Genomic DNA, 15,412 nt, shown 5'->3' on the forward strand with positions numbered 1-15,412 from the left:
AAAAAAAACAAAAAAAAAAAAAATCAAAAAAAAAATGATAAAAACATAAAAATGGAGCTCATTTACCTTGAAAGAGTGATTTTTGTGTATATATGTTAACGTAGGGTTCTTAGTCTAGAACGATGAGGCACCCATGATTCTAGCACAATTCACATGTGATAAGAAACTTGCACACGCACGATCTACCAATACATGTATAGCCTCGATCTTCAAGGTGTTTGATAGGAAGTTAGATTGCCAATCACTTTAGAATACAGAATGAGACTTGACTAGCTTGTTCTTTGGTTGGCTGGGATAGAAGTTGGAGGGTACGTTAAGAAAAGCAACCATAGAATTTGACCGGATGCATTCAATAAGGGATACCTCTTGCTAAGAGTCATGTAATTATGTTTTTCTTTTTGTTCATGTATCAAAAGTGTCACTATGTTGTAAAGATCAAAGTTATTTCTTCAAAAAAAAAATCAGAAAAATTCAGAAAAATCAAAAAAATATCAGAAAAAAAAATACAAAAATATCAAGTATTTATTTATTCCATGTTTTGTCATGTTAAATACAATAGTTCTCTCTTGTTCTAAAAATAAAAGAGAGTAATCAATGTAAATAAGAGTCATGTAAAGAGTCATCTTTTTGTTGTAAATAGTCTTGTAATAAGCAAGGAGGGTGCAGCCATCGATGTATAACGTGGGTAAACTGAAATATCACCAACTCATTGGGTGAACATTCACAATTCTCGTAAAGCCGGACAGCTAGATTGGCTTGGAATTCGGTTCTTAGCCTAAAAACTATCTCTTGGTGATTAGTAGTCATAACTTCAGGTCATTCTAGAAACATGTGTAGATACACTTTACACTCTTATCACGTGTCTTTAGTTGTTATCAGTGCTAGGATTGTGCCTTTGAAATGCTAGATTGACATATTCCTTTTGCTGTGAGCTTAAACTGTCTTGCACATCACATTTCATGGAATCTGAGCTTATATTTTGTCCTAGAACTTTGTAGGTACGTTCTAAGAAAACCTTCACGAGACTTCAACTCGTCCACTAGGGACACTTAGTGGTTTAAAAGTCTTAGTGCATATGCTAATTGCATTCGAGAAACCAGCGACAGTGGTATAGTTAGGATTTCCTTAGTTTCGTTTTACTTGAGGACAAGTAAAATTCAGGTTTGGGGATATTTCATGAGCGCAAAATATTGTATATATCGGCACCTTTTTATTGGCATTTAACTCATTTTTTGTGCATTAATTCTACATTTTATCCCATATTCTGTATTTTCATTGTTTTCAAGAATAAATATTTTTATTAATTAATTTTGCATTTTTAGGTTATAAATAAAGTTTGGATGGAATTACGGAGTGAAAAGAGCAGAAAAGTGGTGGAAGCCGAGAGGAATCACGTAAGGAAGCTGCGAAGAATGTTGTGCGCAAGACCAAAAGGCCAGAAATGGGCTTAACAAGGAAGAAATTGTTCTTAAAGAAGAAATGGGCTCAGAATTATCCCAAGCCCAACTTATCTCCCAAACCAAAACCAAAATCCATAGACCACTTCTCCTGTAGCCGTCAGATTGGATCCTCATCTGAATCCAACGGTCGCTTCATCGCCGATACATCAAATTTGCTACAACCGCTTCACACCACAGCACCTAACTCCATCCTGAGCCGTCAGTTTCACTGTATTTTTGCATCCAAGGGTCGCTCATAATCTGTCTCCATCTCGCCGTTAGATCCGTTTCAGAAGTTATCATCCCACGGCTCAGCTTCGCGAAACATCAAAATCTTTATCCCTGCCTCACACCCAAACACCAAACTCATGTACACCCAAAATAGAGGTCGACCCAAACACACCCTAATCCCTAAACACATCGACCTTCTCTTTCTTCTCCACTCCGTCTTCATCCCATACCCTGTCTCTACCGCAGACACCATCTCTCCATCACCACAACTTCTGCCACAGCCACCCTACGACTTCCATAACCACTCTAACGAAACACCACCTTACCGTATATCTCTAGCCACTTATTTCACCAATTTCCCCTCTATCCATCTCTGAAACCCTAGGTGGAAAATTGGTAAAATAGGTGAGTCTATAGAAGTAATTGAAGACAAGAGAGGGAGCATGAAGAACATAGAAAGAATGGGTCGACGCTATAGGTAAGGATTATCCCATCCAATCAAGTAAAAATTGTAACCCTAGTTTACTGTTTCCATTTGGGGATTTGTAAGAACCCTAATTTTGTATTTTGGGGTATAAATAGAGATGGGGGTTAGTGTTGTTGGGGTATGCCTGGACTAGCCAGTGTACCACCAAGAGGCCTGGAATATCCAGGACCTCAACTGTTAGTGTTGTTTCAATTTCAATTCAGCTCTGTTAATATCAAATTCAGTTAATACTATGTTCATTATGCTTTAGTTATTTTGCTTAGGTTTCAATGAAACCTTAACTTGTTGTTGCGCATTTCATTGCATTCTGATGACACTGCTTTTGAATGTTAATAATGCTCATGAAAGATCAAAATTAGTGCTGCATTATATTGCTCTCACATGGTATGCCATGCATACGTTGTAGTTAGGTTCACACTATGATGGTGGAACTACAACTTATATCAAACCAGATTATCATTGATCTTTAGACTAATTGTGCTTTAGCTAGACAATTAGTACTTAGGAGATATGCCTTAGTTGTGTTAGGTCTTTCTAGTGGGGAAACACCTTAGACATAGGGAAGACATGAATCTAAACCCTTGTCTATCATAAGGACAAGAGGAGTGTCCACAGAGCATGCTTAGTGGAGGTTAGTGATGAATTTGAAGCCTGAGTTTCACATTGTCCTGCATTCCTTTATTTTGCCTTACACTGCTGTGTAAAACTCAGCAGCTCACTGCCAGTTTAGTTGTGGTTCAACACAACAAACCAAATCTCTCACTTCACTGCCTTTGCTTATTTTTGTCTCACTGCCACTGTCACTTACTGTCACTGTTTAGTTCTGTCTTGCTCTTGTTACACTTAGCTCACTGTCACTGTTAGAGAGTTATCTTAGTTTCAACTTCAACTTCACACACCCAAGTCCATGTGGACTGACCTGTGCTTGCACACTATCTACATTGACCCTGTGCACTTGCAGTAAAAAAAAAATAGTTTCTAGGTTGTTTTCCCCTCCTACCAAAATACGTAAGCGAGTTAAACTCAGCTCGAAATATAAAATGTGTATAATTGAAGTCTATATAGCTATACAACTTTTTTCTCAAATAGGAGATAAAGTAGATATACTTTGGAGTGATATATGAGTTCAAATCTCCACATACCTTTTGTTGATGAAGTTCCACAAGCTCTCCTTAGTAGTTCTTAGTCTTCAATCGATGAATGCCCTGAAGTCTAATGCTCAACTACACTTTCTATCCTAATCCGAGACTTAGCTATAAGTAGACTAGAAATCAAGACTTATAGATTTGGAAACTAAACTTGAAAAACAAACTTAAGATAGCAACGCTTGCGAGTTTGACCGAGCAGTGCTCTAACAATCTCCCCGTTTGTCAATTTTAGTGACAAAACTATCAATACATATGGATTACAAAATAAATAAACTTTGTAGATTCTCATCCAAATGGTTGATTTCCTTGGTTCTTCAACATTACTCTAAATCTTCGTCACTTCCAAGTACTCATGTGATTCTGAAGGTGTTCAACTAAGCATCATAGTTATTGAAGATCCGTAGCTTATAACAATGAGAAAACAGTAGCTCTCAATCATCGTTATACAGTGTCATAGTATTATCACACATCATCAAAGAACAATTGCATTACAACTTTGACAATAATAATATGGTGATATGTATCACACCCCCGTAGTCAATACTTCATCTTACATGAAAACCACTCCCCCTTACATAATGATCCGCAAACCATATTTATTTGTAGTGTGAATTACACATTAATTCTCCCCCTTTTTGTCAATATGAATTGGAAAAGGAATGAAAACTAGTGGGATCATAATGAAATTCTCATAGAGATACTGCATGAGTAAAAGAAAACATATCAACTTTGTTTAGCTGCAATCATATAGTCGAAACTAAATGCATTCATCGAGGAGTTAATAGAGATACAAAAAAACTCCTATAATATTCCACAGCCTCACTCCCCACAAAGATATGACAATTAAGCACAAGTTAAGATAAGAACTCTCCCCCATAAAATGTCATTCCCGAAAGAACAACAAGAGCGACCTTACTTTTACAAGAAAAGAAGGATTTCTTTGGACATTAACAAATTACATGAAACATGAATTTGTATCCGGAAATCTCATTTAAATTAACCACGAGAGAACCCATGATTAATTTAATCAGAAATGCTCAACATAAGAGAACTTATGGAGCCGTAAGTACTTTCACATAGAAGTGGATCAGGGAAAGATCAATACTGCGGAATATACGAAGATTCATTCTATTTTTCATCAATATTTGCATAAAGTCATATAATATACTTAATGTTTGCAATCAAAAGTTCATCCTATCTTCCATCAATATTTTCATAATGACATAATAGGTTTAACTTTTGACGTATATGGGAAAATCTTAGTTCACAGACGCAAACACACATATCCCAGAATAATTTTTGCAATATATAAATGTTAAAGCACTTCTCGGTCAAACTCACATGTGTTGCTATCCCAAGCATGTTTATCAATGTTAGTGATCAAAAATATAAGTCTTGATTTCTATTCTACTATTAGCTAAGTCTCGGACTAGGATAGAAAGTGTAGTTGAGCTCAAGACTCCATGGAGATCATCATACAAAGACGAAGAACTACTCAAGGAACTAGTGGAACTTCATCGACTAAAAGGTATGTGGATACTTGAACTTATCTATCACTCAAAATCTATCTTACTCTATCTCCTATCTTGAGACAAAAGTCGTTTTGCTATATAGACTTTGATTATACACATTTGCTATTTCGAACCGAGTTTATCTCGCTTATCTATTTCTCGAAATATGTGTTGGCAAGCTTTCTCTTTGGCCAAGTTCATTTTTACTAGTCACGAAAGTCATGATAAGTTTCAATCACTTAAAATGGCTTTGAAGAAAAATGGTTTGTGAACAACAACTATATAACGTCCTCTAAGAATGTTTCAATGATTGAAATGAGAGTTTAGATTATATATCCATTGTTGGATATAATCATTGTGTGGTAACTCATACATGTATAAGTCCTTATTCCTTGAACCAAAGTATGCGTTCTTTGTTGATCAGGAAAACCAGAACAGAGTGCGCGAACCCAGTGCGCGTACTGTAGGAGGTTCTCTTCCCGAGAAAATCTGTTGGAATTTGTGAACTATTTAAAAACTTATTCGGGGTACTTAAGTACGCATATCAGTCCGCGTACTTAAGTTGGTTATTTTCTAAAAACGATTATTTGTGAACTTCAACTTATATAAACTAAGGAATGCAAGTTTGCAAACCGTGTCTACAAAGTTCATGAATCGATTTGAGTGAATCAAATCGTTTTTGTTTCAATTGTGTATATTATAAAGATCTAAGAAATTGAACAACTCTCTCACTAGTTCATTTGAGTTATTTGAACTAGTTGTGGTAAAGAAGAACATGGTTGATATGAAAGTGCTCATATGACTGACCATTTGGTTAACTACTGTTGAACCAACTAGATGTACAAGTTTGGTTACGGTTAAACAAATCTAAAACGTGCATTTCATTTGTGTAACAAGCTAAGTTTCGATCTAACGGTTGAAAGATATTAGCTTGAATCTAATCAGGTTTTCATCTAAGGAATATTGAATGCTTTGTTACTAAGCTAACATTGATTGCAAACCCTGATTGAAAGACTATATAAGGGAAAACTCTAGCAACTGGGAAACCTAATACCCACACCTCTTGTGTGATACTAGTTGTATTAGCTAGAGTCGATTCTCCTTTAACCTTATGTTACTACCGATACCCTGTAGGTTAACGACCTGAAGACTTCATTGGGATTGTGAATCCATACTGATACTACTTTTCTTGTAGTTGTGTGATCTGATCTTGCTGTTTCTATCGTACTAAGTACAATCGTAAGGATTGGCTTGAGATTTATTTCTCTGATAGGCAAGATATAAAAGTAGTCACAAACATCTTCGTCTCATCGTTTGTGATTCCAAAATATCTATTTCCACGATCATACGATTTAGATTATTGTGAGGTGATTGATAATACTGAGTTGTTCTTCGAGAATATAAGTATGGTTTATCAGTTGGTTCATGTTCACCTTGATTTATCAAAAGACGGAACAAAAACTCGTAGGTATTTCTGTGGGAGACAGATTTATCTATTACCGTAGAATTTTCTGTGTGATACAGATTTGTTTATTAAAGTCTTCGACTTTGGGTCGTATCAACTCTTAGTTGTGGGTGAAGTCAGCTAAGGGAATCAAGTGCGTAGTATCATGCTGGGATCAGAAACGTATGAATGCAAATGTACCTTGGATCAGTGTAAGATTGATTGGGGTTCAACTACAGTCCATACCTAAGTTAGTTGATAGTAAGCTAGTGTCTGTAGCATCTTAATACAGTGTGTGTTCAATCTGGACTAGGTCCCGGGTTTTTTCTGAATTTGCGGTTTTCTCGTTAACAAAATTTCTGGTGTCTGTGTTATTTATTTTCCGCATTATATATGTTTATATAATTGAAATATCACAGGTTGTGCGTTGAATCAATCAATTGGGAAATCCAACCCTTGGTTGTTGATTGAGATTGATTGATACTTGAACATTGGTCTTTGGTACCGTTCAAGTGATTTCTCTTGTATTCAATTAGACTTGCAGATTTCTATTTGCTTGAGTAAGTATTGAATCGAGAAAGAGAGATATAACTCTTTGATATACTTTTATTAAGATTGAGTCTGACTGTCTAGTTAATTCTCTTAAAAGTATATTGGGGTTGGTCCATACAGATTGATAATCGAAATATTGGGTGTGGTTGTTAGACCCTCATTTTTTCAATTGGTATCAGAGCAGGAAAATACGTTTAAAGACCTTACAAGTCTGTGTTTGTAGGGATCTGACTCTATGGACAGGAATTTTATCTCCATAAACGTACCACGAGTCTTCGATGACTCAAACTACCTATGGTGGAAAATTGTTATGCGTGCTTTTCTTCAAGCTCGTGATTATCAAACATGGGTACGTGTTGTTAATGGCTATGATCTACCGGTTTATACAGAAGGCGATGTATCTATACCTAAGGATATTGGTAGATATAGTCCAAAATAAATCCTTGTTGCAGAGCAAAATTCTGACGTCTTAAATGTTATCATACATTCCATTACCCTATATCTTCAGCACCATGTGACTACATGCACTAAGTCTAAAGAAGCTTGGGATATATTAGAAACCGTATTTGAAGGAAATACCAGTGAGAAAGAAGCTAGAATTCAAAATCTAAATTCTGATTAGGAAAACCTTCGTATGGCAGATGGAGAAACATTTGATGAGTTTAATCACAAAGAGTCTGAAATTGTTAATGCATCTTTTGCATTGGGTAAGACCATTCCTGAAAAGGACATTGTGATGATCGTTGCCATCCAGATATGATTCTATGAAGCATGTCATCGTTGAAGGAAATAATCTCGCAACGTTGTCCAGAAATACTCTGGTTGGGAAGCTAAATATCTTTGATCATGAGCACACGTCCAAATGCAGTAAGAATGTTGCTTTCAAAGCATTAAAGAACACTAAATTACTTGACAAAAGTAAAAGTGTTTACATCTCTGAAGATGATCTTTCTGAGGATGACTCATCAAATGAAGATCTTAACAAGTCGGTCTCGTTGATCACAAGACATCTTAGGGATCTTCTTTTGAAGAGAAGTAAACGGTTTTCCAGAGATAAATCCAAGTCATCAGTTAAACCACATAATTGTGTTCCTCCTAAAAATAGGGATAATGATGAAACTGATGACGAGGATGTGCCTCGGTGCTTTAAGTGTAAAGGCTTTGGTCATTTTGCAAATGAGTGTCCAAATCGAACGAAATACACTGGGAACAAAGGTCTTGCTGCAACTCTTGATGAAATGTCTGACAACTATGAATCTAATGAAGACAAAAAGTCAAGTGTTACACTTCTTTGTGAAAATATTGATTTTGATAATTGTAGCAATACATACATCAATCTTTATATTCTTTCAGAAGAAAACTCAACCAATCTGAAAGATAAAACTGACCTTTCTATTGGAAACTTAATGAATAATGTTTCAGGTTCAACTATGTGTCTAGAAGCTTGCACATCTCAGATGCCTAAGTTATATTCAAGGTTGACGTGCTCATATTGTTCTTTCAAAGGTCATGAACTATCAAAGTGTTACAAGTACAAACACAAATTGAGACATGTCAAAAAACTTCAATGAAGAGCAAATCGATTAGAAAACAAGCTCAAACTTGTTCAAAAGACCGTTGAGGTATGTAAGATTTTATCTTCGTCTAAGAAGTTATTTTCCAAGGATAAAACAAGACCATTGGAGAAGAAAATATAGTCCAATCATTTTGATACACAGAGGTCTATAGATTCCTCTCAAGAGGAACATGGTGGACAAATTATTGTTCACCGCAACACAACTTGATTGTGTTGTTTTGTAGATCTTGTCTCATGTGCCTGATCAAAAGAGACAAGGTTGTGACCTCTTAGGCTTTAGGATTTTTTTTTTTTTTTTGATACAAAATTGGAATTTCCCGTCTATCAATAAATAAGAGTTATTCTTGACAATTCTACTCTCTCTAGGGTTCATAATTGTGCATGCACGAACCTTTTAAAGGTTGCATAACCCTACATTATTTTTTGCTTCCTTGAAACTTCTTTTATCTTAAGACTGCTTTTTGAGTTAAATTGTGATTTCCTCTCACAAACCCATACGCTTATGGATACTCTAAGTATTATGTCTTCCGATGGAAAATATGTTAATATGATTGTCAAGCCATCAATCATGAAGGAAAAAGAGAAATCTCCGTTGCCTCCAACTTTGAAAAGAAAAAGAAGGAATGTGAGGAAGCCAAGAGATGTTCCTTCAAATTCTTAGAAATTTTCTAATGTTCTTGAAGGTTTGAAGGAGACATGAAAGGAGATTCAACAGATAAAGGTTGTTGTTGTCAAGATTCTTGAGATTCAGAAGGCCCTGGTTCGACATCGGTCAAGAAGGTTTATTGATATTAACTCATATATTCATGAACCTTATGTCCCAATGACTGTTGATGACAAGGAATTCGGGGACGATAAATAATTCTTCAAAGGTCTTAATCTCTAGTAAATCTTCTTATGAGAATTTTATTCTTGTGTTTTAAGGAAGAATAACTAGAGTTTGGAATAGTCATTATTGTGACTACACATAGCTATGTCTAATGTTTTCATCTTTATTGTAATTAGATTTATTTGATTAAATTCTAAAAAGTTGTTTGGAAGATGATTTTTGCAGTATTAATATTTATGGTTTTATATATTGCAAACTTATTATAGGATATATATGTGTGTTTGCGTCCGTGAATTATGATTGTCCCATAATTTGTCAAAATTTAAGTCTTTCATATGTCGATATTCATGTATTGATAAAAGAATGAATGAGCTTTTGACATTACAAAAGTTTTAAGCCTATTATGTCATTATGCAAATATTGATGGAAGATAGGATGAACTTTTGTTTACGAGGATTATGTCTATTATATGTCACTGTGCAAATAGTGATGGGAAATAGAATGAATCCTTGTATATTCCGCAGTATTGATATTCCCTGATCCATTTTTTATGTATATACTGTGCGGCTCCGTAAGTTCTCTTATGTCGAGCATGACCAATTGAATTGATCACACTCTTGTGGTAATTTAGTTTTGTATTCCGATTGAATTAATCATGGGTTTTCTTGTGGTTAATTTAATTGAGTATTTTTGGATTCAAATTCATATTCGTATGTGATTTGTTATGTCCAAAGAAATCCTTATTTTCTTGTGAAATTAAGGTCGCTCTTGTTGTTCTTTAGGGAATGACATTTTATGGGGGAGATTTATTAATTGAACTTGTGCTTAATTGCCAAATCTTTATGGAGAGTGCGGCTGTGGAATATTATATGGGTTATCTTGTGTCTTAATAAACTCCTTGATGAATGCATTTATCTTCGGCTATATAATGACATCTAAAAAGTTGATATGTGCTTAATTTTTGGTCATGAAATGTGTCTATGAAAATTTCGTTAGGATCCCACTAGTCTAGTCACTTTGCCAATTTTATTGACAAAAAGGAGGAGAATTAATGTGTAGTGCACACTAGAAATACATATGGTTTTCGGATCATTATGTAAGGGGGAGTGGTTTTCATGTGAGATGGAGTATTGACTAAGGGAGAGGGATACATATCACCATAGTATTGTTGTCGAAGTTGTGATACAATTAAACTTTGATGCTGTATAATAATACTATGACACTGTATAACAATGATTGAGAATTCTTGTTTTCTCATTGTTATGACTACGAATTTTCAACAACGGTGATACTAAACTTACAACCTTTGGGATCATTGGAGTACTTGGAAGTGACGAATATTTCCAGTAATGTTGAAGAACCAAGAAGATCAGGCATGTGGAAGAGAAGCTCCAAAAGTTTGTTTATCTATTTTTGTATTCCATATGTATTGATAGTTTTACCACTAAAATTGACAAAGGGGGAGATTTTTAGAGCACTTCTCGGTCGAACTCGCATGCGTTTCTATATCAAGCATGTTTGTCAATGTTAGTGATCAAAACTATAAGTCTTGATTTCTAGTCTACTATTAGCTAAGTCTCAGACTAGGATAGAAAGTATAGTTGAGCTCAAGACTCCATGGAAATCATCATATAAAGACAAAGAACTACTCAAGGAACTGGTGGAACTTGATCGACTAAAAGGTATGTGGAGACTTGAACTTATCTATCACTCAAAAGTTTATCTACTCTATCTCTTATCTTGAGACAAAAGTCGGTTTGCTATATAGACTTTGATTATACAAATTTTCTATTTCGAGACGAGTTTATCTCGCTTATCTATTTCTAGAAATATATGTTGGTAAGCTTTCGCTTTGGTCAAGTTCATCTTTACTAGTGATGAAAGTCATGATAAGTTTCAATCACTTGAAAATGGCTTTGACGAAAAATGGTTTGTGAACAACAACTATATAAAGTCCTCTAAGAATGTTTCAATGATTGAAATGAGAGTTTAAATTATATAACCATTGTTGGATATAAGCATTGTGTGGTAACTCATACATGTATAAGTCCTTATTCCTTGAACCGAAGTATGCGTACTTTGTTGATCAGGAAAACCGGAAAAAAGTCCGCGAACCCAGTCCGCGTACTTATGGAGGTTCTCTTCTCGAGAAAATCTGCGGCAGTTTGTGAATTATTTACAAACTTATTCCGGGTACTTAAGTCCGCGTACTTAAGTTGGTTATTTCCTAAAAACGATTATTTGTGAACTTAAACTTATGTAAACTAAGGAATGCAAGTTTGCAAACCGTGGCTATAAAGTTCATGAATCGATTCGACTGAATCAAATTGTGTTTGTTTCAATTATTCTATTATAAAGATCTAAGCAATTGAACAACTCTATAACTAGTTCATTTGAGTCATTTGAACTAGTTGTGGTAAAGAAGAACATGGTTGATATGAAAGTGCTCATATGGCTGACCGTTTGGTTAACTACTGTTGAACCAAGTAGATGTACAAGTTTAGGTACGGTTACACAAACCTAAAATGTGCATTTCATTTGTGTAACAAGCTAAGTTTCGATTTAACGGTTGAAAGATATTATCTTGAATCTAATCAGGTTTTAATCTAATGGTAAATATTGAATGCTTTGTTACTATGCTAACATTGATTGCAAACCCTGATTTGAAAGACTATATAAGGGAGAACTCTAGCAACTGGGAAACCTAATCCCCACACCTCCTGTGTGATACTAGTTGTATTAGTTAGAGTCGATTCTCCTTTAAACTTAGGTTTCTACCGAGACCCTGTAGGTTAACGACTTGAAGACTTCATTGGGATTGTGAAGCCAGACCGATATTACTTTTATTGTAGTTGTGTGATCTGATCTTGTTGTTTCTATCGTACTAAGTATAATCGTAAGGATTGGCTTCAGATTGATTTATCCGATAGGCAAGATATAAAAGTAGTCACAAACATCTTCGTCTCATCGTTTGTGATTCCATAATATATATATCCGATAGGCAAGATATAGATCTGAACAAGGTTAACTAAAACAAAAACTAGCAGCAATTACTTGTTTGCCTATTTCAAAGTAGTTTCAGAACTTACATACCTATTTAGCCAAACCAATAGTTTTTAGGATGATAAGTTTCCTTCATTATTCATACACCACTCTTCTTCAGCTTCATTACTGTTTACAAGTACAACGCCATTTGTAAAATCAGCATCGACCTCAACAGCCTCCTCTTCCTGGGTTCCCTGCTCTCCGTTCTTCTACCTCCTGAGACAAGAAAGTGATAAAAATCAACATCCAATTCCCATCACAGAAAATAAGAATAAGAAGATGGAGCACAAGGATAGCTCGTGAGGAAAATTACCATTTTCAAGTGGTTCCTCTTGTTCATTAAGTTTCATTGTTTGGATATTTGATTTCTCTTTGTATCGTTTGTTTTTGAGAACATGTGAAGAAGCATGTGAGCATCAAACTAAAGACGCGCACTAACGAACACTATAAGGGGAATGTAAAATGGACACGCCACTGCGACAAATCACTACGCATTTCCTTGATTCCTCTAGCATATCAAGCACATGCCAAGTTTTGACATAAATCCATTACAATTTTGGTAGAGAAATAACAGAACTCTCAAACCAGGATCACGACATTGACACCCATACATAGGGCTTATTGATCCCTATGAGATACATTTTATCATATTTTATTGTCACAAACAATCGACACTAACCATTTCACAAGACAATATACCAACTGTACTTTCTTTTTAATAATCTCATAGTAGATGTTAAATGACAGACGACTCAAAGTAACGTAAGTAAGAATCTTAGAATAAGAGACTGATTGATTGGAAATGTACGGCAACAATATATATTTTCACAAATGTTAGCAAGTGCAATAAATGATTCAAATTAAAATGATTTACCCAACCAAGATGATACAGACACCCAGACTATGATCAACCGTAGAACAGTCAAATTTAAATTAAGAAAGATCCCATTCGTAACAGCTAAGCCTACACTGATTATCCACTCATCAATTATACATCAAACCATTGATTTTATTATATTGATATAGGCATACTGAAACTGTCCTTATTATGATGATCAACATCGAAGATCATTCATCCCTAATAACAGGACTACTAGAAATCCAAAATATAAAAAGTTAACTTTGTACTTTATATCCCACAAGTTCAATAAAATAAAATCAATCAAATTAAGACTGCAACCACTGAATAGGCATTTACCGGCAACCAGAAACAATCCTACATGGAGTACAAATTTGACATTTCAACCGGAAGAAATAAGTATTCAAGCATATTCAGACAACGTAACCATTTACTATTGAAATGATAATTTAAAGTACTAAGAACACAAACTCATATGTCACAAGCTGAGTTTCAAAAGCACTGCTAGTCTTAGCAGGATTTATGAAATCAAGGTCAAACCTTATGCATGTGCTGAACTTAGACATAATCTTAAGATTCTTAGCAAATCAATGATTGGGAGACAAGCACCTATCATATTTTTTTATATGGGGTTAACAATCTTAGATGTCATAAACAGTCACCGTATAGATTAACAGAGCTACTTGGACAAACCCATCGTAAAATTTTCAAAATAGTGAACATTTCTTTTGAGTGATTTCATATATAAAACTAAATCACTACAACTACTGAGGTTAAATAGTATCACAAAAGCATCATAGAAAAGATTAAATAATCCAAATTGAACTTGACTGAGATTGAGATTAAACCTCATAAATTGAGTAGACGAAATCTTTCTCCTTTTACTCTTTCGATTGACAACACATATGATCCAACCGGAGTAGGGAAGTAACGGATGACATTGGATGTGTTTCCTCTCCACAATGATCCAAACACTTTCTCCTTGACTGTTCGTCCAAAACACTCTCCAATTCACTTGTAGGATTCAGAGAGCCTTCCTAACTTGATCATCTCATCCTGGTTCTGGACCAATCAAAACATAATAAACATTTCTCTACTAAAAGGAGAATTTTCAAAACACAATAGACATTTATCCACAACACCAATCAAACATTCCACAACAATGGAAGTTAACCAAGATACAAAAACACGACATACCCATGTGCCTCATTAAATTTCATGATTTTCTCCATGTACCAGTTCTTTCTCTACCTATCATATCTCTCCCCTGCATCACAAACAAAAAATTAGCCACATCATACATCACTTACCTCCAAGCTTTCAAGGTAGTAGTCATTGACATCTTCTAGTCACATTCATTTACAGCAAATATCGAATCTTTAGCATTGATTATACTGCAATACAAAAATTTTATCATCAACTAAAACAAAATTAAGACATCTTTACCATTAATTTGATATTATTACAGTAAAATCAAACAAATCAAAGATTGAATTTATATCTAATTGAAAAGGAAAAAAAAATCAATCAAAACTAAGGTTTGGTTTATATCTTTGTTATACATCTGACATTTGAAGAAGAAAAACCCAAAATTACCTGAAAGAGTTAATGACTGTCAAACTGGGTTTATAAAGAAATCTTCTGAAAAATGAGAAGGAATTTTTGGGGGAAATCTCGTGCCAACAACACCCACAATAACAGAGAAAAACACTTGCAATCGATTAACTCTAATTTCCCTTGTTAGGTCGAAAATTTATAAATCGTAGATGATTTGAGAACGAAAACATGCTATGGGTAATCTAGATTATAACATAGTGACCATCTATCAACTTAGATTAGAATCGGGTTAGAGATTTTGAAGAGGAAGAAAAAAAAACTGAATCTAGGGTTTACTTCATAAAAGTGAAACAAAAATGGAGAAGAAACAGTTCATCTGCTGGTTCTTCTTCGACGAAAATGAAGGTTTGGTTCTAATGAAGATGGTAACGATGTTGGTTGTGATTAAAAGAGGGAATTAGCTAGGGAGAACGAGAGAGAAATAAGAGAATGAGATGGAGAATGGTTATTTCCGATATAAAAGAGATAGAGAACCGAGTCAACTTTCTCGAGTATCTGAATGGGCTGAATAGTGAGTCAGCTAAAAAGTGTGGGCAGCCACACTCACGATTCGCACGCCTACAACTGCACTCTGTTGAGAATCGTTTTGTAACAAAGTTACCTGTTGCAAAGGTTTCGCAACTGAGATTAGCAACATAACGCAACAGAGACAAAGCTGTTGCGAAATCTAGTTA

At 34.9% G+C, this 15,412-nt stretch overlaps 1 long non-coding RNA gene across 4 annotated transcripts; it reads right to left on the bottom strand.

Moving 5' to 3' along the window:
- Positions 1 to 12,246: 12,246 nt before the first annotated feature.
- Positions 12,247 to 15,150, bottom strand: LOC113277020. 4 transcript variants are annotated; one of them, XR_003324759.1, is made up of 5 exons: positions 14,718 to 15,150; positions 14,319 to 14,515; positions 13,970 to 14,183; positions 12,576 to 12,632; positions 12,247 to 12,478 (listed from the first exon to the last, which is right to left on the bottom strand). It is a non-coding gene; the product is annotated as an uncharacterized LOC113277020 (long non-coding RNA). The 4 variants fall into 4 exon arrangements; XR_003324757.1 differs by having other exon boundaries at positions 12,576 to 12,770; XR_003324758.1 differs by lacking the exon at positions 12,576 to 12,632.
- Positions 15,151 to 15,412: the final 262 nt, after the last annotated feature.

The sequence above is a fragment of the Papaver somniferum genome, chromosome 1 (assembly GCF_003573695.1).
Source record: "Papaver somniferum cultivar HN1 chromosome 1, ASM357369v1, whole genome shotgun sequence".
NCBI classification, from domain to species: domain Eukaryota; kingdom Viridiplantae; phylum Streptophyta; class Magnoliopsida; order Ranunculales; family Papaveraceae; genus Papaver; species Papaver somniferum.